Source organism: Panthera leo, chromosome B3, assembly GCF_018350215.1.
Source record: "Panthera leo isolate Ple1 chromosome B3, P.leo_Ple1_pat1.1, whole genome shotgun sequence".
NCBI lineage: Eukaryota > Metazoa > Chordata > Mammalia > Carnivora > Felidae > Panthera > Panthera leo.
In genome coordinates, this window is record NC_056684.1 from 82,257,230 (window position 1) to 82,263,229 (window position 6,000).

Here is a 6,000-nt window from a genome sequence, read left to right on the forward strand (position 1 = left end):
GTATTTAGTCAAATTTCCTCATCTTCAATGTCCTTTCTTTCATATGTCTGCAAACATGATCTATTTCTTGTATTTGACTTTTGTGCAGTATTTTTTCATAGGCAGTGAAATCCAGAGTAGTACTTAGATCAAGCCAATATTGGTATCATTGGCATTCATGCCAGACATCAGACCGTGGTAAAGTTAGTATTCCTGCCATCAGCTTCAAAAACTGGTTGGGGAGGAAGCCAGATTATGGCCATCATTACCATGGATAACCATATTAATTTTAGTAATAAAAATGATCAACATTAAAGACCTACTGCTAATGTAACTTATCAAAATTATTTTTTGCCATTTCTTTGCTCCATTCCATTGTAGTTATTTTAAAACCTTCATTTCTCCCATATGTTTGAACCATGATTTTTAGATAAGACAACCATTATAAATATATTTCTAATAGAGAGAAAGGCCATGCCCCTAAGATGACTCCAAAATTTCTTATAATGCTTAAGCAGCATGATTACTGTTGACTGTGAATTGACAAATGTGTATGTCAATAACTGTTATTTACTTTCAGTCATTAGGAAAGTCTGTGTGATTTCAACTTCATTTATTCATTTAGAACTCAGTAAGCTGCAAACTTGTGCCACACATTGTGCAAAACACAGCATGTGATGAATTCTTGCCTTCGGGTCTCTAAGAGTTTGTTTTCTAGGGGAGGCTGAAGGGTAGGCAAACCATTGAAATAAATTGTGATGAGAGTTGTCATAAAGGTGAGAACAGAGGACTGTGGTGACTCAAAAGAGAGATAGATATGCTATGGGTGTCACAGAAACACTCCCCAGAAGAGCTAGTTTTTGAAGGATGAGGAGGAGTGGAAAAAGTTGGATAGATGTGCTTATTAGTTAGGTAAAGGCTAGAAGGTTGCAATAAAGAGACTATAAAATACAGTAGTGGAAAGAACTTTGAAGTTTTTTTTTCTCTTTTATTTAATAGCCCAAGATGAGTGGTCCAGTTGAAGGGTTGGCTGTGTTCCACAGGATCATTCAGGGGTCCAGGGCACTTTTCTTTTGTTGATCTCAGTGTTATTCTTGTCTGCATGGTCAGTGCTGGATTGTAGTTATTCCTATACAGCTTGAAGGAAGGAAAGAGTACGGAGGAGCCCATATGCAGTATGTAAGACCTAGACCCGGAAGTGGTATGCATCACTTCCTCTCCAATTCTGTTAGTGAGAATACAGTCATATGGCCATACCCCACTGCAAAGGAGGTGAGGTATCTAGTTACTACTCTATAACTAAGGCTGTCAGTAGACTGAGGACAGATCACCAAGGGCTCTATATGTCATCCTGAAGTAGGAAAAGGACTTCACAGATTGCTTTTTTTTCCCCATGGGAATCTTTATTTCTGAGATTTGCCAGACAAATCTTAGAAAGATTTGACAGAGTGTGAGCCAGGGAGGGGCAGAAAGAGAGAGAGAGAGAGACAGACAGACAGACAGACAGAATCCAAAGCAGGCTCCAGGCTCTGAGCTGTCAGCACAGAGCCTGGCATGGGGCTGGAACTCACAGACCGTGTGATCATGATCTGAGCCAAAGTCAGATGCTTAACCAACTGAGCTACCCAGGCACCCCATCAACTTTTAAATCTTAAACTCTAAGTCATGAACTACTATGAACTGTTTTTGTTTCTGTTAATCTTTTCAGAGGACTTTATGTTTCTGATTTTATTTTTTGTCACTATCACAAATTGATTTAATTCATTTTGCAGGTGATCAAAAACCTAGATACTACATGCCCTTAACCATGCCAGGCAGCAAATAAATATTTCTGCTAATAGTAGGATACATACCATTACCCCAGGTTGTATCGATATCTTGTGTAGGTGAGGCTGATCCACTCTATTTGTGGGTTTTCATTTTTGTTATAGTCAAGAAAATTGTTAAGCTTAGTTCAGCTGGGCAAGGGGACTGCAGAGACGGGTCCTATGAGCAGTTCTTATCTGAGTTGATGGATTTTTTTTTTCATCTAAAAATAGTTTGGGGTAAGGCTCAACAAAGAGCCTGTAATTAGGACTTCAGGCTGTGTGGAGTAATTGCCTTACAGAAAGAAACATTCATTTCCAGAGCTTCTGCTACGTAAGAGGGAAGCTGGGCTGCCTGGAGCATGGATCTTCATAGCCTATGGACGTGGTTGGCCTTAATCCATTTGTGAACCTTTCCTGAGTAGTTCTAGATATAGAGGACATGGGCTAGGAGGATATCAGCACGGAACCACTTCTCTGTGCGTACCCAGTGGCCTTTTTGGCTTTACAACAATTTTTAGAATTGGAATTCTAAAATGTAAAGCTTATTTTTAGCTAAAGTTCATGCTTTGGAACACAAAAAACCAAAATAACCAAAGCTTTCCTAGAGGAAATTTTGTATCAGATAAAGGGGTGCTTTGCTTCTGGATGCGAGCCAAGTTAAAGTCATGCACTGGAGTAGTCCTGACGGACACGTGAAAGTCCACAAGGGATGTAAGAGGCAAGGCCACAGCAGGAGAGCACACGGCATGTGTATTGGCATGTAGACACACGCTTGGCGTGGAAGCCACAAGGGGTGTGCGGTAGTGATGAGCAAAGGGGTGAGGATGGGAGGCTGGTGATGGGTGAAGCTTCAGAGGCAGGCAGGGGTTGGGCCAAGGTGAGCCTTGTAGGCCACGCTGTCATGTGGGAGAGACAACCAGCACAGCGATCCAATCAGTCTTGTATCTAGAAAGCCCTTTTCAGCCGGTGAGGCAGATGCAATGAAGGTAGGTGAGTGTAGGCCAAGGTAACTTGGAGGAGGGTGCTGCAGTGATCTGGACGAGGTGACCTACCTGCTCTAAGAACAGAGCAGTGTGAACCAACTTTACAGACAGATGGAGGAGACAAGTGTGACAGGGCTGGTGACTCCCTGCAAATGGAGAAGGAAGGAAGGGAGGAATAAAGGGTGACTTCTGGATGTGATCCTGGGAGAAGGTGGGGGGCTGATCCCTGAGGTAATTCCAGCAGGGGGTATAAGAGCCAGTTAGTGAAGAAAGGTGATGGTGTCTGTTTTTTAAAAGATCAAGTGCAAACTCCAAGTAGAAATGTCCAATAGTTAGATGAATATACAGGCCTTAGGTTTGGGATTAAGACGAGAGGTGAGGCTAGAGAATTGGGAGTCATTAGCATGTAGGCCAAAGCTGAGGCCAAACATATATGGTAAAAATTGGCCCACATAACGGTATAGTGGTCATCAGTTAAAACCATTCTTAAGGAACTCTCACAACATATTATCTTTCCACTAATACTTTAATAATTCCAGTAAGCCAGAAAATTTCATTGCTTAAAGCATTTCTTTAAGCAAATGCAAGGTTAATCAGCAATGGTCAAAGTTGTCTGGTAATCAATAAGATAATTGAAACGTGACAGTCACCCCCTGAAACCCAAATCCCTATTGTGTATGCTACTGTCCTTTCTCACCCAGGACAAGGGCTGTGAAGAAATCAGACGGAAACCAGAGGCCCTCATATCAGGGGCTAGAATTTGGGTGAATTTTAATGTGTCCATTTGGAACTGTTCAATGATTTGTACCTATTTCTGGTGAGCCTTGGACACATAATTGTTCTCAAGATGGAGTGAAAAGTAGAAAGGGAAATGTTGGTAGATAGGAACACATACCTCTACCCATTTCAAAACAGATGCTGCAGAATGTAGCTAGGCCCCATGGAGGGTGCTCAGGAAACACAAACATGGATGCTGAGGTTCCTTAAGTGCTGAAAAGTTGTTTGTTTCTGTCGAAGGCTTTTTGGCAGTGTCATCAAATGTAAAGAATACTGCCCCGGAACTCACACAGTATCTGGTCCGTATCTAGCTACAGTACTGTTTCTCTGGGTACAATCTGGCATGACTCTTGACCCTTCAGAGTCTCAGTTTCCTCCGTGACAGGGCAGGGTTGTGCTAGGTGTTTGTCCTAGCTCTGAAAGCTGTCCACTTGGGACTCGCTCTATAGGGTCCTCTTCTCTAATGAAAAAAAGAGGCTTATGAAGTCTGAATTAGATAATTTAGAGATGATTATTTGCTTTGCAGACAGACTGTCTTCTTTATAGCAGAATTTGCTGGCGGGAATAGTCCTTTCCAGAAAATTGGATGTTGTTTGGAGAAAGAAGTATTAAGCTTGAGGTCGGAAGAGCTACTCTGGAAACCAGTCTCTACTTATTTATTAGTTATTTGGTGTAAATGTGTTAACTCTCAGTTTCCTCATTTTTAAATGAAAGTATTAATGTAAATGCATGGCTATGATCCAGATCATTTTGAAGGTGTAAGGTATTATGTAATGTAAGTGATTCTTGCCCAAGGAAGACTGGTCATTCTAACCTAATGTATACATATGTAATTCTCGTAACCTTAGGGACTGGTTGCTAGAAATAGGTTCCTGGTGGGATCAGCACCGTAGGGATCCATTGTGGCGTAGCCCTTAGGACAAACGGTAGGCATTTTACGTTGAAAATTACTCTTCCCTTCTTCAGATCTCTGAATTCAGGTTGTGCCTTCAGGCATAGGTACCCCCCACCCCCGACCATTGTACTTGCAACTTTGGTCTAGCCTCTCAAGCTGCCTTGGCCTTGGGAGGACTCCCACCAACCCCGTTTTGCCTGCTGATCTTTTCCCATTTTTTCACCACGGTGAATGCGACAGTGCCTCAAGCCATGTGGAACTTGCATTTTAATGTCTTTTGTTTCTTTATATGGCACTGGCATAATTTTGCCAGCCATTATGTTGAGAACTATTCCTAGAACCCCAAATTAATGGAGAAAGTACAGTCACAGTGGTATGTTGCCCACTTTGCTGAGCAGACTCATCTCTGAATGGGACTGAGAACGTTCAGTAGCAGAGAGGTTTTGCAGTGTGATATTCTAACACCTGCGGAGTGAACGTTCCAAGTGCCGGCCGGCACCCTTGCTCTTATTTGCCAGCAGTGTACGTAGCACTCAGTGTGAAGGGAGATGATGTGTGTATAGACATGTTTGGGGAGAGAGGCTTTTGATGGAGGGGTTTCAGCTCCTCTCAAGGCACTGATCTATATAAAATGTGGATCAAAGGTGTTCGAGAGGTCACTTTTCTGTGATTACAAATCTCCTAGATCCTCTGAAGTTACAAATCATGGTCCCCTTTAGTAGTGATATCTGTGGATTTCATGTGTATCATATGCCTGTAAAGTTTAGACAGCACCTCTTGATACACTTGCACAAAGACTGATACAGATAACTCTCAGTAAATGTTTGTCGAATGAGTGAAGTAATAGTTATAATGGCTCCTACCCTATATCTTGCTCCAGGCATCATGATAAATGCTTTATATCATCATCTCTAATTTGCATGAAATAAAATTTATCTTCATTACAGGTAAAGGAAGTGATGCTCAGAGAGGCAATCCTCCTTTTTTCTAGGCCACATAGCTAGTCTGTGGAAGAATTCGAAGTTACTTTCAGGTCTGTCTGGTTCCGAAGCCTGGGCTCCTCACACTGTTTAGACAGGTCTCCCAACATTTAGACAAATGTGGGAATCCTCAAACATTAGGGAGATAAGAGGACGGAGGAATAGAAAGAGGAGCCTATCTAATTACTTCCCTTGTGTCTGATTCACTAGAGTATAATTGCACTAGATGTTCAGATACTTTCCAAGTTACCCTCTTAAGTTTTTTGCTTGTTTGTTTTACTTTTAAGATAAAAGCTTGTTAGCTTTCCAGAATTAGTAGGAACTCGAGGAACTGTTCATTTATTTATTATTATTTTTATTTTTTCAAGTAATCTCTATACCCAACGTGAGGCTTGAGCTCATGACCTGGAGATTAAGAGTCGCACGCTCTACCAACTCAGCCAGCCAGGTGCCCCTGCAGTAGTCCTTCGGTTAGTGCTTAGAGATTTCTTTAGGTATCTTATGATCTAGGGAGAAAAGTCTAATTGGAGACAGACTGGCAGGATTGGTTGGAAGTCACCTACTCCAGTCATCAGTTT

The 6,000-nt window shown here is 41.9% G+C and overlaps 1 protein-coding gene across 1 annotated transcript in view; it reads left to right on the top strand.

The window, feature by feature from the left end:
- Positions 1-6,000, top strand: part of NPAS3 (neuronal PAS domain protein 3) — an 867,685-nt gene that overhangs the window by 94,542 nt on the left and 767,143 nt on the right. The gene's annotated exons all lie outside the window — the stretch shown is intronic.